Here is a 27,895-nt window from a genome sequence, read left to right as displayed (position 1 = left end):
TCACTGCACTTGGACTCAGCTATGCTTCACTCTTCTGAAAACATTCATGCCCTCTGTTTCTGGCAGGTGCTGCACGTTTGGATTACTGCAACAAAGCATTAGAAATGATTCAATAATATCCTCAGAAAACTGGATGACATTTCTTCACTCCATGACTTCTTCTAGTTCATCTCCACCTTTGCAGATTGCATAATAAGGAAAAAGAAAATGTACTTCTTTTAGGAACAGCTGCATCTAGTCTTAACTTCATGAGCTGGCCACTCCCACATGCATGGATTTCATACCTAGGGTCTGTAGAAAGTCCTAAAAACAAAGCCAGAAGCATTGTCAAAGACATTATTTACACATCAGCCCAACTTCTCTGCACTTAGCCTTTGCCAGCTGCGTGTGCCTCTTTTACAAGCGTGTCACATGCTTCCTGCAGCGAAAGTAAGAGACCCATGTTGGACACCAAGGCTTCAAAAGGTATGTGTGCTTTCTGTCCAAGTATTGTCTATCTAACAATGGAGCTATGCCACGGAAGCAGTAGAGCAGCCGCTTCTCTCCCCCCAGCCTTTGTAGAACAAAGCACCAGGCTCCTCAGGAGTCAACTTTGTTGTTCTGCTGTTGTATAACGAGCTGTCATCCGGCCACAGGCGCCAGTGGCCACAGCCCCCCTTACAGGAGCAAACAGTTCAAAAGCAGAGCTGGGTTTATGCCGTTTAATTTGATGTGTCAAGCATCTTTATTACGAGCATTCTTGCGATGTTTGCTGTTAACACTCGGAAAAGAACATGTATCAAATCTAGCCAGGACATGGGGAGGGACAGAGGACAGATCTGGCAGCAACTCTCACTTGCTCTGACAGAACAGTAATTTTCAGGGACAGCATGCAAGCTACCAAGAAGATACTTCAGCATGCTGTAGATCTTCCCTGAATATCAGATGGGATAACAACCAACAGCATTTGCCACCGGCAATCCGGTGTTTGCCCCTTCTCCATATCCTTGGCAGTCACTTCCAAGGAGAGAAAAAAAAATATGTTTGCAGATAAACAGTTTGTGGGCAAATTAGTCAGGCCAGATGTGAGTTAAACTTAGAGTAATTATGATGGTTTTATACTCTCTTTCCAAATGACTATTTAACTCCCATTCAGACTATTGGGAACAATATGACACAACATCCCGTGCAGTAAATAGTAGAATGCCCTCTGCCAGAGAAAACATGCTGCAAATATTACTGTATTCAGTTATCTCAGCATAGGAAGAGACAATGCTCGTCAACATATTCTTCAAGGAATAGGAGAAAAAAAAGTATAATCTGGAGCCACAACCAAAACCAGTTGCTGACAGTTAGACCAAACCCTTCTGGGAACCTGTCAGTGTTTTCTTCTGCTGTGTCTACTGCACAGGCACCACGGTAATAAGTGATTCAGATACATTCCTGTGTAAATCCAAGAAAGATGACGTACTTCCTAATAATGATAGGCAGACAGACAGAATGATTTAGAAACTACTCTGTTTGTTCACATTTCTCAGAACACTTGTTCACAGCTTAAACTGCCCAGCTCCAGCTAATCCTTTCAGAAATAAAATTGTCATACCAGGCAATAAGAGTCTTCATATAAGTGGAAAAGCTTTTCTTTTCCATGAACCCGTTGACTCATTCATCTTTCAGCTCTCCACTCCAAACACATTTCTTAGAGCAAACCCTCTGCCACTCACGTTCATGCATGAACTGCCTATCATAATTACTGACAAGAAAGAAACAAAAGCAAGCTGCTTATTTGTACAGAAGCAAGAATGGTCTTGTGGTTAAGGTACTCTGCCATGACTTCTATGTGTGTACAATTTACCTTACCTCTTGTCTTGATTGTCCTTCCCCTAAAGACACCATTATGGTATCAGGGCTTTCAGACCACCCTGGGACAATGTAAGTCTTTGCTTCATTTTGACAGTAGAAAGCACATTCACCAGCTTTAGTTGCATACACGAGTAATTAGGTTGCCATAAAGAGTGCTATATGCAATTATCCATCTACACAAACTTTCTTAACCAAACATTCCTTAAAGTCTATATCTGTGCTAAGAGTGTTGGGCAAGCAAAACACCAGCTGAGCAAGAAGACCAAGCCTTGTTATGGTAAGTAGATAGACACCACCCAAGGAAGGTAGCCCAAGGCAATAGGCAGCTGGATAGAAAACAAAGAAAATTCCTTTTTCATAAGCGAGCTCCTCCACAGCAACACACAAACATGCCTAAACTAGCTCTCTACAGCTCAAAAAAACCCCACGCTGAACTTCCACTCTCTTCTACCTAGCAACAGGCTCCCTTACAGGGATTACATGCTCTAACACAAGCGTATATGCCACTGTGCTGTGTGAGGATTCCTGAACTTTCCTTCGGAAAAGTAAGGCAAAAATCCCTAGCGAGCATGTAAAAAGGTATATTTTGTACGTTATTATATGGCCTAATAGCACATTGTTACCAGATGTCTAATCAGCTACTTAATAAAAGGTGTCCTTCCAGTTCCAAGTGGAAAACATGCACACTCTCCAATGAGCAAGCTCTTGAAATCTTTTCCAGCAAATGTGTTTTGTCCAGACTAATAACCCTCCACAAAATAGCGCAACTGTGACAAAATTGTGTGCATCAGTAGGAAAAGAGAAGGAAAAGAGGTCTGAGGTCTTTACCCCCAGTTCTTACACACTTCTTTTCAAATTGCATTGCCTGCCTTTCTGCTCATGCACTCCCCTGGCCATTAGCACCTCTATACATGATTTGGAGCACTTAACCTGACCCATTAAAAGGTACGCAAAACACTCTTCAGAGAGCTGTTCTGTCTGCTTATCACAGCACCGGATCTCACCTACCATATTTTTAATCACTCTGATGTCTGCATCCATGTGCTGCATGCCCCTGGGCTCAGGAACCTTATCATATTGTTGATCTGTATAGAACCATGCACACTCTCTATCTATAAATAACAGAAGTAATTATTACTAGTAAATAATATATACTAGCTCATTTAAAATGAATCATGTTCTCCAGTCACCTTAGAGAATGAATAAAATAAGCAAAGCTACAAGGCATCACTTTAAAATACTTCTTATATAATTATTATGAAATTGCATTAGGCTATGACTCATTCCTGCAAATGCAGAGTTCATTGAGGGTAATTAAAGTAAGTCACTATCTCTTCAAGGCAGTGACTCATAGGCTGCTGCCCATAGCAGAGTGCAGTGAAGTCAGAGAGAAGCTTCTGTCTTTCCACTGAAAAAGCGATAGCAGCTTATTAAAGCAGTAGGTAGGCTCAGTTCGCTCTTCCCTCTAGTCCATTTAGCCAGCCATTTAGGATTTTTTCCCTATCCGAGAAGTTAAATCAACTACATATTAACTAAATGTCTCACTAAGACTATAGGGAAAAAGAAAGAGCTAAACACAACTGGGATATACCCAAATGACATTTCCCTAAATAATTGTTTGTAGGATTTAAAAAAAAAATAATGGTGGTGTCTGTGTGTAGCAATATAGAAGTCATCTAATTAAAAGTTGCTGACAGTAAGGTGCTACACTTAGTAGGTATATATGGATCATTTCATGACAGAAGTTGCAGCTGAGATTGAACTAAGAGCACCCAATAGTTAAGAAGAAGAAACTGAATGTCATGCTCCTTTGGTACTATGGCAGGAACTATAGCAAGAAAAGTGATGTCAGCCTCTGCACCAATGTATATCTGCACAATAGCTGGCAAGAGTTTATATTCTTGAATCTTTTCTAAAAAATACACAGCTTAGATGAGTCAAGTAGGAATAATTCATATAGTCTGGGAATTTGGTCACCAAAGTACAAAGCTACTGAAAAAAAAAAAAAGTATGAAAGACAGGAGATTTTAGATGCACTGCTCTCCCATGCTCCAGCACTAATGACAGCTCATGAGTAGCTCTTTGTTTATCTCTACCATGGTTTTCCATGCTGTACAGTTGGTGTTCTGTGTTTCCTAGTATGTGTTGCTTTGCTAAATGCATATATTTTTGTGCAAGTATATATGTATTCATAAATTTTTCAGATCTTTTGATGTGGGAAAAGCCAAACATCAAATACCTTCCTCATATTCTTAGCAGTTTCATATCAGAAGATTTCTGTCCACATGAAGAGAATTAACTTAGGGAAAGAGTGTGCTTTCAATATATAAATGAATCTAAAATCTACCAGTACTGGGAAATGTACTTCTTGGGAATACACAATTAAGCTGATAGCAGGTTAAAAGAATGTTTTCTCATTATAAATTGCTTTGCAATAACATAGATCATAATTGTAGGAGTCTGTGACAGTTCAATATTAACTGACTTCATTTCCTTAAAGCTTACCATCCCTCCTAAAGCTTGAAAAAAGTTGTGCAATATCAATAATAGAGGATATGAAGAGTTTAAGCTGTTTTATGAGCCTAATCAGACTGAATTTGTTAAGGAAGCTGCCATAAATACTGAAGGACTGCAGAGTTCATGATATCCAAGTCAGGTTAACTTAAAACAGTGCTTTAAACACTTCTCTTTCAGGCATATTCCAAGTATTAAGTGGTTGCTTCACCACATTCTCTATACCAAGGCGGGAGCATTAATGTACCATCTTGACAAGCTCCATTTGAATATAAAACATGATATTGTACATTGGACCCAGGGCCTAGAAGTCAGGGTGGAATTCATTTAGCAAGTTGTTTTTTAAAGAGGTTTAAGCACCAATTAATTCATTTTCTTGGTTGGGAATGGAGATCGTAACTGATAAAAGCAATCTGCTTTGAAATTTGCATCCATGTTTGCAAATATCCATGGTACATCATTAGGTATAAACTCACTTGTGTAAAAAAAAAAAGTGAAATTATATTTTCGGAATTGAACTGGATCTGGCTAGGATGGAATTAACTTTACTTACAGCAGCCCATATAGAGCTGTGCTTTTCATTTGTGGCCAGAGTGGTGTTGATAATACATCAGTGTTTTGGCTATTGCTGAGCAGTGCTTCCAGATCGTCAGGGCTGTCTATCCAATTCCCCACCAAAGGCCAGTAGGCTGGAGGTGAGCAGAAGGCTGGGAGGGGACATAGCCAGGACAGCTGACCCCAACTGACCAAATGGATATTCCCTACCCTATGATGTCATGTTCAGCAATAGAAGTTGAGAGAAGAGAAGGCATTGGGGTGGGGGGGCAGGGTGTTAAGACATTTGTCTTCCAAAGCAACCACTACACATACTGAGGTCCTGCTTCTCAGATGTGGCTGGACTTCACATACTCTGATAGGAAGTAGAGAATATATCTCCTCATTTTGCTTTGTTTCTGTGTGCAGCTTTTCTCATTAAACTGTCTTCATTTCAGCCCATGAACTTGCCCATCATATTTTCTCCCACAGACCTACTGAGAAGAGGGAGTGAGAGAGCGACCTTGGGGGGGACAGGTGTCTGGATTACAGCCAAGGTCAACCCATCACAACAATATTCACTGACTTTTAACCTCCTAAGCTTTGGCATGCCAGAACTTTGAGGTCAGGTAAGAAGAACTGGAAGGTGTTTCGTAAATCCTCATTGCATCCATTCTTTGTGCCTCATTCGTACACTTTCTTATTCTTAGTGTCCAGGTCTTCATGTGAAAGAAGCTATAAGCTCACACCATTCATTAGGTTCTGTACAAATCTATTAAGCTGCAACATCACATTATCTTTTTGCCAGACCACTTTGCACAGTGGCTGTCTTGTATAAAATGAGTTTTTCATTTCAAAGCAGTGAGTCATAGACATACAGCAGCACTCTAAAAATCAGCATCACAAATAACCAGCCCCAGTGGATAAATCCTGTGGAGTGTTTCAGCAAAGAGGTGCTAATTTTGTAACACAGAAGTCCAGAAGATCACACTAAAATCCTTAGCTGACCTGTTCTGTCGTTTGTAATGATATTTATCAGTGTTCTGGCAACTCTATCCAGTGTCTCCTTCAGACAAAATTAGTCCACTCCCTTTTTTCCTCATAAATCTTGTAAGAGCATAACTAGACAGAGCAAAGAAGCTTACTAAAACATTCTCTGTTCTGTCTCCCTTTTTGCAGGCATGTGCTCAAGCACACTGGAAAAGAATTCAACATTTTTCACTAAAATGACTTCTAAATACAAAAAAAGCCCCCAACATACTAGGGAACATCAGTCACCTCACAAGCAGGAAACCTTTGAAATGTGTTCTGTATTTCTAAAAGAAATAGTTTGAATTCCAAATTCTTGGCCTTCCTGAAATACGCTGGACTTCCCTCCTCTCATTCATGTCCATCCTAAAAATCTCCTATTGCTTTTTCTCACCAGTGGAATTTCATTAGTATGGAAAAAGAACCACCAAAACCATGCTTGCAGGACCAGGAACAAATGTATATGAATCATGTATGGTTGTGCACTAAAGAACTATATGAGATGGGTTTTATTATAACCATTATTCTGTCTTTCCCAGTCCTCCATTCCTATTTATGTTTCTGATTTGTCTCAATATAAACTCCTAAAGTTAGAGACCCTGCCGTATCTACGGTACTAGTGAATGCCATGAGAACAATGACTACAGTGCCATTGCTTATAATGCTCATCCAGAAGACCTGGAAGCAAACTAATCATAGGTACAAAATCAGTTAGGATAGACATACACAAAAAGTAAATTCTTCTTATCAGTACATCACTTTTATTGAACAAAACTGAACACTCAGCTGTCTTAATTGTGTCTAATGATTGCATGTAGTGCTGTTCTTCATGTTAACTAGGACTACACTGAATATCAGGGCATGTTGGCCAATCTATATATATCAGCTTCCAAGACAAAGCTTTTTGCTTCCAGCATCAAAAGAAGACTCAAAGTTAGATCCTGACCAAATCACTACAAATGCAGTCTGAATAGGCTGGGATTCTTCAGCTTGGGAAAGAGACAACTCGTGACAACAAATGGTAGAAGTATACAATATTGCAAGTGCCTTGGAGAGAGTGAAGAAGCATCACGTTTTCACCTCCTCTCAATAAATAATCCAGGGCTCGTAAAATGAAGACAGTAGGAGCAAGTTTCATAACATTGTTCATAACAACGCTCTGGTTCTTGGTGCAGCAGATGCTAGAACTATGGAATACACTGCCCAAAGAAGTCACAAACCCAGCAGTTTAGCTGAGTTCAACTGTCTCCAGCAAACTGGACAAGTATGTGGAAAAGAAACGTTTTATTCTGGAAGTCCTATCAAATAAGTTTATCTTGTTATTGCTGCTCCCAAAGCACCTACTTATGTCCATTGTTGAAGAAAAGTCACAGGGCTAGACGAATCCTTTGATGCTTTTGTAATTGTTTTAAAGTTTTTATGCTATATATTCTCGGGACCGGACTTCCTAGGAATAGAGGCAAAAGATCTTGTGTCACTCAACCAACTGTCAAAGTCCTTACAAAAGCTTTGGAAGCTGTTCACCAGCTTCAGCCAAGGCTGACAGCCATGATGACATTTCTAAAATAGTAAAGATGTGCAAGTGTTTGAAAATCAATGACAGGAAGAAGAAACAGATCCAAATTAATCATAGAATCACAGAATGATTGAGGGTGGAAGCGACCTCTGGAGGTCATCTTGTCCAACCACTGCTCAAGCAGGGCCACCTAGAGCCAGTTGCCCAGACCCTAGGAAAAGAGGAAAAGACTTCAGCCTTCATCCATCAGACACCAGAGAAACCGAACCAGAAGAGACACAAGAAGAAAGATTTAATAGATTTTACAGCTCACAGAACCCAGTTCTTACTGCAGAAATTTTACATTGAAATATTTTAGAGGCAGAGGTGACGGGGATTTTAATTTCAAAATTTGAATTTGACTTCATCAAGCTGGGTAGTCCTTCATATTCATATTTATCTTGTTTCCTTGGCATAATTGCACTATGCCCTATGACTAAGATGTTAAAAATAAACTCCTACTATAAATGACTCATAGCTCTCAAATATAACATATAAAATCAAATTATGAAAGTAATATATACACAATCATTAATATTGCAGCAGCATCCAAATAATTGCTGTGCTTTGAATATATCTAAAAATACACAGACCTGACCACAAAATCCATTCCCTTTGTAACAATGCAAAATGACATTATGAATTTCAAATAAATCTTATTGTCGGCTGCATGTGGAGCTTTTCAAACATGGCACATCTGTCTTGGCCCACAAATTCTCCTTTTGCAAAGAAAGCAGTAGCCTCTCTCTCTGCTGCTGTGTCCGGGATGTTGCTGGTTACCTAATACCCACTCATATAATTTAGAATTTTACTTCAAAAAGTGCCTTGGGATATTTCAAGTATGAAGGGAATAATTTAAATCCCATTTTTATTCTCTGTCATGCCAAGGGGCAAAAGTAATAGCCTTATGCAATATTACACCACGTTGCATAGGCTGATGTGTTATTACATAACATTGGCTAAGTGCTGAAAGAAGCAAATGTTTTCAAAATACACACAAAAAGCCCTAAATGCAGGGGTCCTTTCAGTGCCCTGAATGAGCACAGCAATACAGACATTGTAAGGAACAAACCTGGCTTTCAGCTGAACTCATTCAGACAGACATGTAAGACCAGTGCTCCTGTTGCGTTCACTTTGCCCAGGGATGAACCAGGAAATGTTCCATTAAATCTCCCAGCCAAAGCAAGTGTATCTTGTATTGTGAAATAGCGTTCCTTTTTTCAGTCAAAAATTACAATGTTGGTGACTACGCATCCTTTGATGAACATTTTAAAATCATCTATTTCTATTTTAGATACAAAACAAAAGTCAAAATTGAAATTCAATGTTTGTCTACAGTCCTGTGGAAAAGTAAGGATGTTCAAGAGACAAACTATAATCTTTAAGAATAATGGGTCAGTACTGTACCATTACCAAGCCTCTGCACATTGCTGCCTGTACGTGTTTGCTCCCTGTTGATCAAACAGGACAAGCTAAGTTTCAGAGAATGACTTAACAATATGTAACCAAATTTGACCTGCTTCCTTACTCTTCTACACACATTCAGAAACAATTTTATTTTATACTTCAATAAAAAAAATCTTGTAGTACAATTAAAAGGATTTTCCTTTAATAAATAAAACCGCTGAAGAGCATAACATGCTACTTCTATTACTCCAGACACTAAGGTAGTCTTTGCTCGAGGAACGTACTGCTAATGTAGCAGGGATCCAGCTATGAGCACTGGCCTGAGAGCATCTACAAGAATAAATATCTATCTAGGAGCAATAAGAGCATGACTTTAGGTAAGATATCTCCTAAGAATTAGACTTTGGACACTGCTGAGAGAAAACATTAGAAAGCAAAATTTCAAGTCAAAGGTGAGACTGTATTTTGAAGCACACATCTTCCACAAAGTATTAGCATTAACCCATTAATGACATCATGTTTTAAAAAGATGGTGACATATCGGGCTGATGTTCTCGTGGGAGGTTTGCAGGCTGAGATACTGTAGCTACCAGTTCCCTCTGCATTTTACATTCTAATTGCTCAGTTACTGATAAAACAATTCTTCACTACACTAGGTGTTGTACAGTTTATACTGTTTTTAATCTTTTGAATATTCAATAATTCTGCCAGCTAACTTTTGATAACTGCATACTTTTTTCCCATACTTCAGTCTTTAGAGTTCCAACTGTAAAAACGTCTGGACATTACTGAGAAAAAACAATAACATTTTAAATCACCATTATGCTATTAAAATCAGAACTTAAACTCTGTTCTTACAAAAATAATATATATACTAAACTATGAGAACACACTGGATTTTAATGCTCTAGTGAAGGATGTCATCAATCACTTATAAACCAATCGTTTCTCAATGTATTGTTTTTTCAGATGGATGATAATAAAAAGAAAGTGAAAGTAAATGGAAAGTACACATAAGAGCTACTGATAAACAAGTTATGGAATGTGAAAATATGAAGTAAAGTCTTTCTGTACCTTTGCTTCCTCTTGCTTGGCACACAGGTATGCAGCAAACAGCAACAGAGCAGCAGTAAATGTCTATGAGATAAATCAACACGTTCATGTTTACCTCTGTGAGGTCTTGAGGAAGATTTTCACATTATAATTTCAAGTGTAATATTTACAGCAATAATGAGCAACCATTCTCCTGCAATATCAAACCGTGAAGGATTACCAGAGAATGAAGGTAAAAGGAAGGCTGGTTTAGAGAAATCATTAAAGAAGCTGTGAAACCTTCCATAGAGAGATTTGTTCGGGTACTCTTTGTGAAACAAACTGTTATTTGGTGCACCAGGTTTTTACAAATCTTTCCCTTACCCTAACCATAGAGCAAGATATTCTGATGATGACAGCCGAAAGACCTTCTGAAAGCAATATGACAAGGTTTATTTCTCTCAACTACTTTCAAATTTATTTTGTTTTGTCTCTATTCTATGATACTAGTTCAGAAACAGTGGTGAAACACAGCTGATTTCTAAGACTTCTTTTTTTTTTTTTTCAAAATAAAATTCATTAATTATTTTTTAAATTTTAGTAAAAAGTAGTTTGAGCCATACTGCAACTTTAAAACAAAATTCTCAGTTAACCACTCTAAACTAGACTAATAGAGATTATTTTCTGAGTTAGAAGGAAGTCAGACTAAAAATACATAACCAAGAGCACATTATTGTTAGAAACCTTGTCTGCTTACACACCTAAATTCTAAGGGATGTTATAAGTCCGTTACAAATAAGTGGTGAAATAAAACCTCAGTACAGGTTTATCAGTGTTCTTACAAGTAGGTGAAGGCAGATGACAGTGTCCAGTGGCTGCCACAAATGTTAGCTCAGTTAATGGCTTCACTTGTAAACCATTAAAAATCTGCTTTTACACTGTTTTATATTTAAACTAAGCCAAACAAGCAGTGCCACAACAGAGTGTACCTGAGATTGATGGACTCAGTTTGATGGATGCCTCAAGGTCATCGCAATTTGCATGTAAGGTATGACCGCAGAGTTTAACTGCTGGTTAATGACAGCTTTCTCTCTCACGTCCCTATCTGGGAATTCATCTTGAACTCTGAGTCCCAGAGCAGAGAGGAGAAAGGTCATGTACAGACTCAATTAACCGAAAAACTGGTTGAAAGGAAGCTGAAGATGTCACTGGTCCTTCCTGCTTCTCAGGGCAGAGCAGGCATATGGTACATAGCTTATTCCCCAGAGCCTTTCCCTAGGGGCTTTCAGGGACCTACAGGCACTTCCAGCCATTCTCCAGCCAGTCTACTCCAGCACTTTGCTACTATTTTGAAGAAAAAAAAAAATAATAAAAAAGTGAATGTATGAGTCCCCACAAAGAACAGCTGTTAGTTTCACACAGCTTCATGTATCCTCAGTGTCTGCAGATAAATCACACTTACACAGTCTAAGTCGTCACGATATCTAGAAAATATAATAGCCCAAGCTAGAAAACCTAACATTTTCTTTCCAAAGAAAAGGAAAATGCTATATCCTGAGGTGTTTCTAGCATATAGGCAAAAGCTGTCTCATGGGTCACTCCCAGTCTGTCATAGAAAAGAGAAAAACAATTTCAGTAATAGTCACAGCTCACTGTGTCCAGAGCCAAAGACCATGTTCAAGTGATTCTGAGCTGGAGCAATTCTTATGCCCAAGAAGGAAGCTCTACCCAGTCTTTTCGTTCAGAAAAAGATGAAAGGAGCTAAGCCTGGTTAGAACAGAGGTCCTCCTCTGCAGAAAGGGAGGTTATCCTTAATAAATAGCATAATCACAGAACCACAGAATGGTTGGGGTTGGAAGGCATCTCTGGAGACCACATAGCCCAACCCCTGCTAAAGCAGGTTCACCTGCAGCAGGTTGCACAGGATCATGTCCAGGCAGATTTTGAATGTCTCCGGAGAAGGAGACTCCACAGCCTCTCTGGGCAGCCTGTGCCAAGGCTCTGTCACCCTCAAGGTAAAGAAGTTCTTCCTCATATTCAGGTATAACTTCCTGTGTTGCAGTTTGTCCCTGTTGCCCTTTGTCCTGTTACTGGGCACCACTGAAAAAAGCCTGGCCCCATCCTCTTGACACTCACCCTTAAGATATTTGTGTGCATCAGTAAGATATAAAATCTTGGAAGTGTAAGCCAAAAGAAATATTGTGAAGTGATGAGAAAAAGGATAACACAGGACAGGAGAGAGCCACTGGGATATGGCAGATCCAGTTTCACACTAACAAGGGCAACAACATCGTATAAATAAGGGTGTGAATGTACTGTGTTCCCTTTTTGTTTTCCTGATTATCTTTAGTTACGGGCTGCATGAATTATGTAGCGACCCAGCTAGGCTGTGCAATTATAGCTGCAAAGATAAAAGCCAAGTCAGAAAGCTTGCTATCCTTTTTCATTTATTATTTCCATCTCACTCTCCATTTATTGTAATAAATGTGGTGATATCTGAATCCTATACAAAACAGGGCTGAAAAATCCTTAGATACCAAGGCAAGACAAGCCCTGATCTAACAAGGCAGTTACTTATGGACCTGGCTGTAAGTGCATAGGTAGTCCCATTGAAGCTGGAGCAACTGCTTGACTGGTGATACTGCTTAGTACTAGGGTCTTCATGGGATGTGAGATGTGTCTTTGCAGTTACCAGAGGACAAAGAGTAAATCATACCCGATGCTATCCATATATGTGCTGTATAATTTCAGTGCACAGTAAACAGCTTGGCCACACACTCTGCTTGCTTATGAAGTGACATGGTCACCACTGAAGACATCAGAGGCCCAAGATGTACTGCTGCCACCCATACAAGCCAGTGATGAACAGCTTTCATCTCAGTCACATTCCATTCTGTATCTACCATAGTGAGAGCCATTCCACTGCTCCAAATGATAAAGGGACTACAGATACCATATCACAGTAATTAAAGATTTATAGTAGTGTAAATAATTAACACTCCCTCTTTCCACAGAACACAAAAGTCATGCTTAGAGGAATTTAAAAAAAAAAAAAAAAAAAAAGCAGTAAGCTCATACCAGGCAGCTGAAACAAATTTATCTATGTCACATCTCAGAGGCGTCGTGTCCTCTCTCAAAAGAACATTTTTTGTTAGGTCAGGATATATTGGCTATAAAGTGGTATATTGCATATTTAGGTCATTTTTCAAAAGAATGAAAGTGTGCCCTATTTCAGAACTGCTTGATAAAACCAGTCCGGTTTGTGTTTAGGCTCAACAAAGTAATGCACTGAGCTCTTCAAGTAGTGAAGACTACCACTCCTCTAGTCCTGACACCAGCAATCTCGTTGCCATCTGGCAACTTCATGATAGGAGATATTTTTTTTACCTTTTGCAATCGTAGGTGCTACAGTATTAGGTATCTAATTTTTTCCAATAATTTTTTCGCGTTGTGTTTCTATTGTCTCTCATTTTCTTTGCATCCTAATGGGATGGCTTTAAACCCCTTTAGATTATACAATGTGCTTTCAAAGCACTCTTCCAAAAGCACAAAGTATGCCTGAATTAAAACATTACGGTTGCAAAGACCACTACTCAGAAGGGATGAAGCAGTGCCAGCAGACAATGTGGTAAATTTAATATAGAGCTATTCCTCATAGGCATTACAGTAATGTCATTAGCTGCTTGGTCATTTACTCTTTTTTTGCAGGCTTTTTCTTTCAGTCGCTGCACATAATGGAGTTGTTCTGGTATGAATGAAATGTGCAATAACAAAGGTTATTCTCTGCAGTTTCTCTGCCTCAGCTGCTGCAGAAGCTGGAGCATGAAAGGTGGTTAAACTCAAAATTTTTGTCTACTAGGGAATTTTCATGTTCTCTTTAAGGTGCTTCAAGTTACAATCAAAAAGGAGAACAGCAGCATTTCCTGCAAGATGGATATTCTGATGATGTTTTGTTCTGCAAGAAGAAAAAAGCCCAGTGTTTTGTTTCAGAAACATGTTCAGAGCTTGCAAGTTTCTTGTTCCTTAAGCAACAGAGCAACAAAAAGATTGCCTCGTAGCTTCTTGCACACCAGCACTGGGCAGTCGCCTGCAGCCTCCCTGTAAGAAGGCAGCCGTGTGGGACTGTGCAGCCCCTCAGCCACCACTGCTCCCTGCCAGGGCCAGCCCTCGGGGCTCCCCCCTCCAAGGCCCTTGGACACCCCAGCCATCAGCAGACACATTTCTGGCTCCCAAGCAAACTCCTTCTTTGGCTTGTCTGCCCAGCTCACCCCTGCTGAAGTGCAACTGCCTGGCCTCCCTGACACCCCTGGTGGTTAGGGATACCTAAGGAGAGCCCAGCGATTTCTTTTAGCCTCATCCTTAGGAAAGGCTGGTTTGGATTGACACGGCCTCGTCTCCAAGGCCATTGCTGCAAAGATGTGCTGCCTTCAACAAGTGCACTAGAGTACTCGAGCTGTAAGGAGAGCTGGTGGAACTCGTGGGCAGGTGTCCCCTGCACGTTAGCAGCCTCAGGTCACGCTCTCACCGTGGCTGCAACACAAAGTTTAGTGAGAAGACATGTCCCTGCCATCCTACACTCAACTCCAGGCAAGAGGACAGGTGACTCTTTGTACCTGCATTTCTGTTAGGACAGAGAGGAGGAAAAAGACCCGTCTTCGGGGTCAAGGGGAGAACATTTGCCTGGGGCACCAGGAAGGCACGCTGACAAGCAGGGGTTATGTGGAGGCAGCGCCTGCCGCGGGCTGGCGTTCCTTTCACGGAAGGGGTTGGGTATTCTTGTACCTGGGCCAGGATTTCTGTGCCAAAATCTGCCTAATGAATAAACCTCCAGGCCTTCCTTTTAAACCACTTTCATTCCACAATCATTTCTTACGGACAGGGAAACAATATTTTTGTGAGTCCATTTGTAATATGTCTCTTTTTTTTTGTTGTTTGCCTCCTTCTCCTTCCTCCTTCTTCGCAGTTGTGAGACGTGACCCTTGGTTGCTGGCAGCCACATGCCCAGCAGCGCCCAGGGGGGCTGTGAATGCACTGAACAGGTCTCAGAGTACGCAGGGGTCATATTAATTTCTCTTGAGAGTTCCTTAGAGACATTTGATTCCTGTGACACAAAACTAGTTACTAAATAACAAAGATTCAAAGATTAGTGTTATTGTGTCTCCCCAGGCAGCCAAGGGGAGGAGGAAGGCAATAATGTGAGCGGCAGAGGACACCGACCCTGCATGTGCCAATGAAAGGAGTCATTATTCATCAGGATTTTGAGCTTAAAAGTTAAACTCAGCTGTTTCCTGTGGCTGATACTGGTTGTCTCTGTTGCACCACCAATGACCACACAAGGTATAACACTGGTTTGCTATCACCATTTCTCTTAAGCTTGTCAGTGGTGATAAAAAGCCCAGATGCTAATTTGCTATAATGCAACTTTATCAGTGCTTTAATGGTAGAAGAGGACAAGGATCAAGTAAGTAATTGTTAAGGAGAGGCTTTCCCTGTTTCCCTAAGACTAGAAGAGGTGTATGTAGAGAAGAAACTGGGAGACAGCAAGGAAGATTGTGGTGAATCAGTGTGTATGCGTGTTGCATAATTTCTTGTACTAGGAACAGTGGGAACATTTGCAATCTAAATCACAGTGCTACAGAGGACTGGATATCCTGAAAAGCAGCTACAAAATGGGTCAGCTCTGCTTTTTGGAGGGTTCTGGTTTGAATATGGCCTCCCAGCCAGCCTGTCGGTCAGTGGGTGCAAGCGGTTCCCATTCCTAAATGCACAGAATGCAAAATATGTGAAACATCGGAAGAGACAGCAGAAGTTTCTCTCATTTTAATTAGAGAGTAAAAAAGAAACAACAAAAAACTCCAACAAAGCAAGCAGGTGAATCTTTTTGTTTCCCCGAAACTGAAATGTTCTTCTTCTGTTCGAGAAACCTCTGGAGCAGTCTGCAAATTCTTTAAAGCTTTTAGTTGCATTAAAATACCCTCAGACTATGGCATGTTCTCAATAATATCCTTCTGCAAAGTGTTCAAATAGCCATATAATGAGGAAAAATGTCTCTAAGCATGTTCTTGTTAACTACAGTGGAAGTTCAGGAGCTTAAAATGCTTGTTTTTCAGACACATGTTCACTGAATATCTGCCTTTAAACACAGTGGGTGATCTCAGTACTTCTCGAAAGCATTACAAAAAGCTTTACAAATGTACAGATTCATCACAGTTTTCCCCTAAAGTCAGGGGATGAACCTTAGGAACATTTAGAAGAAAAAAGGACTTGAGGGTTTTGCATTTTAGGCTTGTATAGTGCAAATAAAAAAGCATCTGTGCCAAGGAGCCTGGGAAACCCACTCCCAGGGTTTTGCAGAGACCCCCTGGATTCATCTGGTGCCTTCTGCCAGCCTGCAGTACCCTCTGAATCAGTTCTGACCACACAGAGCCCCAGCAAAGAGCAATAGCATGTGTGCAGCTGGTTCCTTTTTACCCACCCACTTACATTTGTGTCTCTTCAGAAATTTGTTCTCCCTCTGTGTAGTACTGCCTTTTTATTCTGTGGTTGGGACAGTGAAGAAGCAGCTTTGAAAGGGTGTGAAAACAGGAGCTACATACCCTGACTAGGAGCTCATTGATCCTGTATGCATGCTTCATCTGAGCTGCCATACGCTTTCCAAAATCTGAAAGCTTGTTAGGGAAAGGTATGTGATGCACAGAGGAGGGGTTTTCCCTGGAGTTTTTGCTGATTCATTTTGTATCTACCTGGAGCAGGTAGGAGGAAAAGAACCTTACAGAAATTTTAATACAAATTGTAAATAAACATATTGAGAGCCCAGAACACTTTTTTAAAATTCCCATCTCCATCTATCAATACCAAAAAAGGAAATTTTTTACCTACATAGTATTTTCCTAGCAAGTCCTAAATAGAATTAGGGGCATCAGAAATTATGCAAGAAATCCGTTGACAATTCTGAGGGTAATCATGCATGTTGAGGATGTCTGAATAACTTGAATAACTTGTGGTTTAGATTTCACATTCTGGCTGCTCGTATTGTTAACTTAAGCCAGGCTCTTTGTCTTTTACTTGACAGAGCCAACAATACCTCCAAGGTGGGCAAATACACTTTCAGAGATAAATAATTAGCTAAAAAAAAAATGCATTACTCTATAGAGGTATCATGGCTTCTCTTTCTCTTTGTCTGAGAGCTGGATAAAAAAAAAATTAAAGCAATGGAGATATTTGAATGAAATGCTAACAGCCTAAAATCCTTCCATATGAATTACCACTATCCATAGTGCCAAGAATTCCCTCAAAGGAGCTATAAGTGCTGATGGCAAGGACTGAGAGATATCTTGCTGGTTGGAGTCAGTTTTAAATTGTCATCCATGGGTGGTTAAAGTTCCCATAATACCGGCAGTTTTCTCTGGCTCACTGATCAGGAAAACAGAACTAGCTAGCTCTTCCCCTAATGAAGGATTAGGATTTCATCCTGCAGGCACCGACCATCCTCTTCCTTCACTACCACTCATTTCACAGGTTCATTGACTTCTTAGCACTTACAGAAGAGATACAGTCAAGCAGTCCCTGTGCATCACCACTGTGTTATTTAACCCTTACTGCTGCATGATACTTCAGAGCTCTTTGAAAGAACAGAAAGGAGAGAAGCTGTTCAGAGGTTGTCACAGAGGCATATATGATTGACAGCCCCTTCCTGTCTCATTTCATGCTTTTTTGTTGATCCCATGTTCCCTCTTGGTTTTCAGTTAAGGACATGACACTGGTACATCTTTGCTGAGACTTACTTGCCCGCCTCTTGTGCCATCTTCATTTTCTTGAGTTTGAAAGATGCTTCCTTCCTTTTATCACCATCAAATTATCATTCCGGTTCTACCTATTCAAACTAGTCCTCTCTCTCCTACTCCGTATCACATCAGTGAGTCAGAATCTGGCTTTCTAGCAAAAGCTGTTACTGTGCACACAAAAGCACGCCCCCTCAGTGCACCTCAGCATCCCCTGTAAGATCCTGTATCATCCTCTTCTCTCTTTTCTGTCATTTCCAACCATGTATGTAAGCTACCCCAAACATAGTCCCTTAATTAAAATTAATGGCAAAGTCTTTATCTTTTATATATAAGACATAGCTCAGGGTGGATTTCACCCAACTTCAATGCTTTGCTTTGCATGTAGAAAGGATTACAGAAGAAAAGTATGCACTGTCTTATCGTGACTATGGTGGTGTGCTGAGACCAAAGCAGAGATCTGCTATATTTGAGATGCAGGACAGGCCTTTTATGTTCAAGCTGCTGCTGTTGATACTTGGATCTGTACCAGCTGCACTGTTTCTAATTTGGAGAATAGCAAGCATAGGGGATTATCGAATGCAGCCACATGGTCTACATTTTCCCTATGACACCTTTTCCTGTGTGACCCTAGCCCCCTCCCAAGAGCCAGACTAAGATGCTTCCATTAGATAAGGCAGAAAAAGATCTTCCAGTTTTAGTAGCCAGCATATTTCTCTTACATGAAATGGAGCCCATACCTTGGATTTGATACAAGAGTAAGTAGGTCATTAAATAACCTGGCAACCTACCCAAAGGATACAGAGGCATCTGTACGGGGAAGTTTTTACGTAAACATTTCATTCCAATAGTGAACAGCTATCATTAGTCCTTTAACATGCACTTTGCATAACCATCAGATAATTCCCAGCCTTCTCTCCTATTTCATTTTTTTAGAAGTCTCCTTGTCACCTATTATCCTCTTGGTATATGTCTGCATTGCCACACAATACTATGTTGTGTAACCGCTAGGCAGATTACCTTATTTTGCCAACTGAGCTTCACTGTAAGCTAACAGGCATCTGCTAAATTAAGTTTGTAATAAAGCCATGTCCATTGCAGATCACCTTGGCTTTTAACTGTTGATGAACAGGAACTTACTTCACTGAACGCTTTGCTTTTTTCACTTTTTCCCTGTGCCAAGACACTCAGAACAGCAGCATTCATACACCAAATGTACTATAGCACTGGGACATCCTGGCCTCCACTTTATTATTTTAATTGTTGCTCTGCTTTGAATTTTTCGCTGTTTTATTCTCTATAGCATGAGATCCTAGTAGGTTCCTGTGATGAGAGGTCAAACTAAATAAAAATGGCCCTGCTGGTTCTGTCAACTAAATTCAAACATTACTGTAAAGCTTTATAGCAATAATACCTTTCGTGCTACTCTATTCAGTAAGCAATTCCAGTGGAATCCCTGTTCTGAGTGGTTTATTATAGCTCAACCATAAAAATGTGCTTTGGGCTGAAAGTGGATTTATAAGATTTTTTGCCCAGGAGCATATGCTTTGTAAAATTTAATTTAAATCAGCTTAGCTATTTTTTTCTTTAAAGACTGAAGAATAAAAACAAAAATAGATTATTAGTCTTTTTCTTAGCAGAAAAAAAACCCTTTGCTTTTATTTCTATAACAAGTAGGCATTATTCTTGCCCTTCACGCATATATGTAATTCCATCAACTTTGGAGGAGACATGGGGAAGACCATGAGAGCAAAATTAGTCTTTCTTATTTTAAATTAAATATGGAGGCTGTCTGGCCAACTATTTTGACTAGGATTTTCTAGTGAATAAAGGGAAAAATAGGAACAGTGATATTGGAAAAAAGAGGGTCTAATGCACGTTAACTGCTTTTCACAGGAGTTAACAACAAAGACTTCTATGAAATGGCAATAGGAAAAATCTTATTCAATTCAGTATGATTCAGTTTACAGACCCATTATTACTCTTGGGATTCCTGGGCACAACTTTTTTTTCTGCTCTAACAGTTGCTTTATGCAGAATTTGAGGGGGTTTTTTCCCCCAGTTTTCCATTATTTCCAAACATTTGAGCATACATTTTGCTGAGAACTCCCAGACAGAAATATGGCAACTGTTTCACACATGACTGGTGAGTTAACAAGATGCAGTAACTCCTTCTGCAGTTTTCAGGTGGTATTTATAAGTTGGTATGGCATTTTGCTTCATGATAACATTTACATGAAGGATAGAAAAGCTGCGCCTTCTGGAGTAATGGGATCTGTAGCAACAAAATGGATAACCAGTAAGTCTGGCTGTCTAAAAGTTTTATCATCATCATCACATGGATTAACGTAAAACTGAAAAGCTACATTGATTTGGTTCAAAGTGACAAACTTCCATTTTGGTTTGACATAAAACATCATGGTTTTGTTTTGAATAGTTTTACTCTGAATTTTTAAACTTTGTTTTTCTTGGGTGCGATTTTCCTGACCAATATCTCCTCTTTCCCACTCAGCCTTATTGAACAGCAGCGTTGACTTAAAGAATAGTACTCCATCAAACATATTGCAGTTCTTCTGACAATATTCAATCTCATGCCAGGGGCATTGCTTATGAAGAACTAGAGCCCTGGCTACATTTCATCTTCAAATTTTGTTCACCTGAAGGCCGCCTTGATAACTTGCTAGAGGTCATGTAGACATTGAGCAAAGTAGATTGAATTGAGCAGCTCATCAGACAGGGCTGGACCATTTCATCTGAGTCAGCACACAAACTACTCAGCAAGTAACAAGGAGTTTGGAAATATAGGAGTGATATTGCTCATGGAAACTGAAGAAAAAGGTGTCTGATGGCAGTCTATGGGACATAGCCTAATTCAGGGGGCCCATCAGTTCAGAGGGAACATGCTTTCCATTAACATTGTTTCAATAGAGCTGAAGATGAAGCATTTTCATTTTCAGATCTCTGCTTCAGAGTAATTGTCACATACCCCATGCTTTGGGCACTCTACTTCCAAACACTTGTTTGTAGAGGCTTTTTTTTTCCTTTCCTTTCCTTTCCTTTCCTTTCCTTGCCTTGCCTTCACCATAACAGACAAAGTTAATCCAAATGCAGAGAGCTGTCTACAGTGAAAAGATCAGTTAAAGCAAATGAATGAAATCCCACCTTGGGGAGGCACTGTTATCTTCACCTCTTTCAGTGGTTTAGCTGTTGACTGTCAACTTCCAGGGAAAACAGGATGAATTATAACAAATCAGGTGGATAACAGTACAGACAGAAAAAAGAATGTATTTAAAAATAATTTGGAAATAAGAATAAGTAAAGAAATTATGTTAAAAGAGCCTAATGAGTTTCAGGAATAGCAAGATAAGAATATCTGAAAAAGCTATTTTAATATGCAATGGATTGTTACAGTCAGCATCACATACCCAAATACACATACACACACATATACATATATATGAATAGTCTTGATGCTATTTTAATCTTAAATTAATCTCAGATTTTAATACTGCCAGGTGTTCAAGATGGTTAATCAGTATACTGTATGCAGCTGATACATATCCGGGGATAGGAAGGAAGGAACCTGAAGGCACCTGCCTTCCTACAATATGCTCACAGGCTGTTTAATGTATGAGGCAGTACACCACTCTGGCAAGCTGGAAACAGCTAGCCAAAGTGCCTTGGACATTTAGCAGCAGCCATTATTGAAAAGGAGTCAATGCTGCATGTCAGAGATCCTGCAGCTGTACCATGTCAGATCCTGCAGCTGGATCCAAACATCCATCTTCTACATATATAGTGGATTTCATAATAGAAGAATAGGCAAACTCATTCATGACTTAATTTATACCAGATGCATCAAAAGCTAACATGCAGTTCTGCCATGTGGTCCAGACTGCTTTCTAAGGCACAGCTTTCCAGTCCACACAGCTAAAATCTTCCTCTAAGTTCTCACATCTCAGTACTTCTCAAATCCCACATCTCAGTAGCATCCTTAGCTCTACCATGAATAGGTATGTCTTGTTCCACTCATTTCAATTCATATAGCTTGTTCTCCTATGGCTTGTGTTCATCTGAGACGTTTCACACTTCTTCCTTTTCTCTAACATATGAAATAGAGACAGGTTCTTTTTACCTTTCTAGCTCTTCACAGAGCATCATGCCACTTCTCAGACTCTTCTCAGTAGTATTAAGTGATATGAAAAGAGGCAATGGAAACACACTGAAATACAAGAAAATCCTTTTAAACATTAGAAAACACTTTCTTGTTGTGAGGGTGGTTGAACACAGGAACAGGTTGCCTGGAGAGGTTGTGGAGTCTGTATCTCTGGAGATACTCAAAACCCAACTGGACAGGGTCCTGGGCAAACTACTCTCACTGACCCTGCTTGAACAGGGGTGGTGGTATAGATGACCTCAAGAGGTCCCTTCTCACCTCAGTGATTCTGTGATTCAGTGATCTTATCTACCATCTCTCATTCATTATTGACTTGATGACTCTTCCTTCCAAAAAGTATTGATAGCAGCTTATGCCATCTAGGAGTTGTATTTCCAAACTTGTCCCCATACCATTTCCATGTAGGGAAAATCTCCCTTTCGAACTTCTGCAAAGTGCCCCTCTTCAAGACTCCCCTGAAAACTCTGTTGCAGTCTATAAAGCCTATAAAAGTAATTTGTCAAGATGTAGGTAGTTGCTGTGACTACTTATTACTCTGACTACTGTACTTCTATGACTGTTGCTCCCTTTATAATTCAGGTTGTAAAATGCTTGAGACACAAACTATGCTTGGGTTTTGTACTGCACTTACCACCACTGATTGTTGTACGTAAGTAGAACTGCTAGACACTCAATGAAAAGAATAAGTGGGTATCGCCAAAATAGTCACAGTATGTTCCAGGTTGGGTCAAGATTAAAATAAAGGCCCTAACTACTATTTTAATTGTTAAGGAATTGTTTTGATTGTACAAATACACAGAAACTGTAAAGCATATGAAATCTAAGGTATTTCTTTTTTTGCTATACTATTCATTTAAGTTTCAATAATTCCATGGAACTTAGCCTGAACTTTATTGGTAACTATGGTGACTAACTGTAATAAATGAAGTAATAAAGGTACCTCAGACTTTATTTACTGGGGAATAAGGTGCAGCTAGAAACAGAAACCTCTACTTTTCACAGACAGGTCATTCAGCCATTTACATAGGCTGTTAATATATAGATGAGTTTTGAATCACTTGCCTCCACCTGTATGAATAGATCTGTTTCTCCCCTTCTTTAATGGAAATGTGCTGAGTGCAATAAGCCAGGCAGACAAAGTTCTGAAGCATTTCTTATCAGAGGATGGAGTGTCACTACGTCCTAGACAGATACATTTCCTCCAAATTACCCTGTGCACTGCAGTGTGAGCCTGCAGCCTGAGCAGGAGAAGTTGCTTTCCTATGTGTTTCTGGCTCTCACTGGCAGCAGAGATGATTCTGTATTGAATGTAACCATAATTATGCATCCTGCTGTCCCATTTCTTTGATGCAACAGGGTAGGAGGGAAGACCTTAAACAGGACTGCAGTTGCAGGTGGCCAATTATCTAGCAGCGTGTTTGGGACAGAGCTTTTTGCTGTTTACATTTCATTACCAACTGTGCAGAAAGCAATTAACACCTGGCCTCCCTTCTTTCATTTTTGATACCTGTATAAACAGCAAAAAGGATGATACAAACAGCAGAAGAAATTCAGAGATGAGAATGTTCTACTCAGTCCTGATGCACCAAAACCAGCAATGTTGTACTTGTCTCATACTATCTCCATTCAAATAAGGCAGCAGCTGGAATAGCCAGAAAACATTGACCTCTGTCAAAATGATAACAGCAATACTGTAGCAGCTTTTAAAGTATGAAATTAGTAGCTTGATTAGAGCAATAAGATGTTCTCTTGGGGTTTCATGAGATGAGCAGGAGTGCAGAAGATTTTGCTTGCTTTTGGCTAGGTATCAGAGTGTCATGATACCTATGGTGTCAGGCAGTATGAGGTTTTGCTGTGTTTCATTCCATCTACTCAAATATAAATACACGTATGTGTTATTACTGTGGTATAAAATTCACTCTGTTATGAAAATTCGACCCTTACATCACCAAAATTAACTTCCTTGCCTTATGTTAGTCTCTTTTCAATACCTAAAGTCCTTAGAAACAATATACTGGCAGAGTTCTGCTGCATGGACAGAAAGAAAAGCCAAACCAACCTCTTTCCTAGTGCATTACACCCATATTCCCCAGAAACACCTCCTTGCCCAAAACACAGAAATGGTCATTTCCTCCTGTCAGCCCTGTTTTCTTAGTTTGGGAGCAGAGAGTCACAACTTGGCCAGGACAAAGTAGAAGAAGCTTTGTCATAGGCAGAGCAATTCCTGAGACTTGATACAGAACATGAGTCATATGATTTTGAAATATAATCTATGGCCTGTGAAATATTTAATTAATCTAGTGCCCAGAGTTGTGGTTTGAGAAATAAAACAGCTCAAGCTTGTCATCTTGGGTGGCATTAACCCAGAGCAGAGTTATGGGCACTAAGAAGTTCACCTGAACATAGTTTGTGGCAATGCCTTCCCCTAAGAAACAAAACCATGCAGCACTGGCTTTATCTGCATTTCATGAATGGCCCAGATTTTGTCCCAGCAAGCCCCTGACTCTGCTGGTTTAGCATCCTGATAAACTGGTATCTGAGATTTTCAGCTGGGAGGCAGCAGCACCAACTTTGCTTTTGAGGAGTTAGGTGTCATCTTTGAGCTGAGACTAACAGCTGACTACCGTGCTTCTCTTCTACTCTGTTGCAGTGTGCAGTCCAGCTAGTGGTCTAAAATTACAGACTACTTTAAAACAGTGTTTAAACTCTGTGTTAGGTTTAGCCTTGGTTCAGAATACTTAATTTCACCCTAAGTCTAAAGGGGTTGGAAAAACACCTCTCCCATCTGATCTGGAAGAGCTCCCAAGTGGCCTTTGAATTATTTCATTTTTCTCTAAGGCCCCAAATAAACACAGAGCCTTATAATACACACACCTTGGGTGTAAGCAATTATTCATGATACAACAATACAAATACAAAAAATATGTCACTATAAATTCTTAAATGAGCTGTTTTCACTTTCTGATCTCAAAGTATTTTCTTTGTTTGATCTGTCATAAAGATTTCTCTTAGCTCTTTAAATAGGATTGGCTTCTTGATGTATGTGGGAAGATAACTTATTGCAGTGGTAGAACAAATTAAAATCTCTTGTAAATGTGAGCTACTAAGTGCTGCAAAAGAGAACGGGTGCTTCAATGCAACCAGACCATAAAGTTTCAGCATTAGTTGCAGAACTGCAAAGGACAAATGTTAATGTGGCAAACTGAACAAAGTCGCTGTTGAGACTTACTCACTGGAGACTTACTTCCCTGCATCATCACTAGGACCGTTATCATCATTTACTTCAAACCAGGAAAAAAATGGTGCTGGCACCTACCTTTTTTCACAGGCCTAGTGAAAGTCAGAGAATATCAATGGCATGAATAACTGTAAAATCTCCCCTGATTTCTAAAAAACCCAGCTACCATTCAGTATTAACAGTATGGGCCTTGTCTTATCACAGTGGACCTAACATCTTCCTGCACTTGTCACTATGTTGATTTCTAAACTACGTAACTTTTTACAGGGACTAGAGGGAAGAGAGGAAAAGAGGATGTTTGAAATGCATTGAAATCATGCTTTGCCTTGATTAAATACGTATCAATGCCAACCAGCAACCCTGCTATAATAAGCTACCTAGCAGTTGTAAACAAGTACCATGGAGGAAAAGTATTAAAAAAAAGACTGAGATCTCATTTTCTGATTTATACTGCAGGGTGTTTGGTTGGTTTTTTTTTTTAATACTCTTGTTTAATCATGTCTACACCAACCATTATTTATGTTGCAACTAGAGAACTGAGCAGCAAGATCCTGTATTTTCTAGGCCTGCTCCTGTCCTGCTGGAACTTTTCCACAGCACAGCATGGCTGAGACATCGACACTTTGTTCTGGTCCAATACCCTCAGCTCCAGACAGCCCCAGAGGTCATTGCACCCTATCCAGAGCCAAGAGAGCAGTGCCCAATGTGACAGTCTCCGTCTCCTAGCTCCCTGCTGGCCATCATCCCTGGCAGACAGCTTGGTGTCAGCAGCCCTGGTCTTGCCAGATGTCCTCACCCACCTGAAGATGAGTTTTCCCAAACCCATTGCCCCTCTATTTGAGCCAGAGGTGAGGAGTGTCATGAACTACTAACCTGCCCTGGGTACCAAGGTCCTCAATGTGGCTCATATTTATATTAAAGTGCTTTTTAGGCACTGCAGCTGTCTCTCTAGCATCACTGCCCTACATCTGCACTGCCCGCAGCCAGCATAGGCTCCTCTCTCCTCTCTGTCCTGGCCTTACAGCCTGGAATATTTGACTAGGTACATTACTAATGGCATTTCCTTCCTGTGAACCATGGCACCATGAACAGAAACCTGCATTTAAAGGATGTGTGATTTGCTCTGCTGTAACAAACTATTTCTTGAAGGAAGGCTGAAACAGGTTCTGACACTTTTATAATTATATAAAATACATAACAAATTTTTCTTTTAGGTCTCTAAGTTGTACACTGAAGTCAGTAGGAAACACATCACACTGTGATCAAGTGTGATCCAATGCCCTTAAAATCAGTTTTCAGAACTCATATGTTCCCATTCTCGATGCCTGGTGGGCTGTGCAGAAAAATAAACCCTCTTATACCTCTACCAGCACTCATGCACACACTCCTGGTTGCTCTGCTTCCTTTGGCAGCCCATGAAAGCCAGGCAATGATTCTTCTCCACTCTTCCTAAATAAATGCCTGATCTGCTGTGAGTGCCAGAGCTCCTTGACCTCTGCAGACTAGGGAGAAAGGACGGGCTGTGGGTCATACCCTACCTGTCATTAAAAAAAAAAAAATAGCATCAAGTGGGAAAACTTTTTGCTTCCGCTGTGTTTTGGCAATATGCAAGAATTGGAACAGCTGTTCTGCAGTGGTATTACAGCTAGGACTTCACTCACATTTGAAACCATCTGATAAGCTTACATATTAACCCTGCTGATTTACGTTAACACTTAGCTGTGGTGACAAGTACTCTTTGCACTTACTGCACACTGGCACTTTGTCTTGCTGCTTGCAAGGAATTCAAGTAGAGATTAGTGACGTTAATGAGGAAGAATAAGAGGGTGAATGTAAGCAAAGCTTGAGATATTGGCAGGTATCAAAAAAGTCTGCAAAGGCAGCAAGCAGAAAATACTGATTAACACTCTGCACAGGTTGCCCTTTCATCAGAACACAATGCTTGACGATTCAGTTCTGTCTGGTTTTGCATGTATTCTTTAAACCATTGTTAATCTTTTCATGGAAGGAATTCCATTTTTATTAATTTGTTACAAGTATTGGGATTTTTTTCCCTTGCTTTGTTCCAACACAGAAGTTATAAAATGCAAGCCCAGACACCACCGTTAAATAGTAAAAGTCTCATAATTCAGATACTAATGCCCTCTCTGGAGATCCATTGGGCCTACCCCTTAATGGCTGGACTTGATGCTCCTAAGGGTCTGTTACAGCCTAGATGATTCTTGTGCTTTTCTCTGAAGCAGAGAAAATGCAGTTGTCATTACTCCTCAGAAGTACAATAAAACATTTTACTCTGTCTTTACTCTGTACAGGATTTCGTTACTGAAAACAGTGAGGCCTATCTGAAACAGAAATATGACTTGTCTGAACTATAGACATAGCTAAATAAATCACCAATCACAATTCTTTTACCTGTTTGCTACACCAAAACACTAACCCGTGCACAAGTTCTTCCCTAACCACAACCGTGCACTACTTCTAAGTGAAAGAAGAATAAACTTGGCATGTGTTTCTACCAGGGCAATTAGTGCAAGGCAGCCACAATGCTACAAGCTCACACCCAAACTGAGACATACTTTGACTGTGAAGCTGGCTGACGTAAAAAGCAAAGCACATACCACATGTTCTGTTCTTGGAGAGGACATGACTGGGCTGTGGCAAAGTAAGTTCAAGGGACAGGGTGCCTCTGAGGTGCCAGGCAAAGCAGGGGACAGCAGGAGGCAGGCAGTGCCAGGGATGCAGTATGAGGGAGGCAAAGACCTGCAGGAGATTCCAAGGCTGGTGGT

General features: G+C 40.2%; 1 long non-coding RNA gene across 1 annotated transcript; it reads right to left on the bottom strand.

The window, feature by feature from the left end:
• LOC130150920 (uncharacterized) lies at positions 1–27,895 on the bottom strand. Its single transcript, XR_008822428.1, has 3 exons — positions 27,728–27,895; positions 9,956–10,018; positions 1–85 (listed from the first exon to the last, which is right to left on the bottom strand). It is a non-coding gene; the product is annotated as an uncharacterized LOC130150920 (long non-coding RNA).

Source organism: Falco biarmicus, chromosome 6 (assembly GCF_023638135.1).
Source record: "Falco biarmicus isolate bFalBia1 chromosome 6, bFalBia1.pri, whole genome shotgun sequence".
Classification (NCBI taxonomy): domain Eukaryota; kingdom Metazoa; phylum Chordata; class Aves; order Falconiformes; family Falconidae; genus Falco; species Falco biarmicus.
The sequence above is the reverse complement of the archived record's forward strand: the minus strand, read 5'-3'. Positions and strand labels throughout refer to the sequence as shown.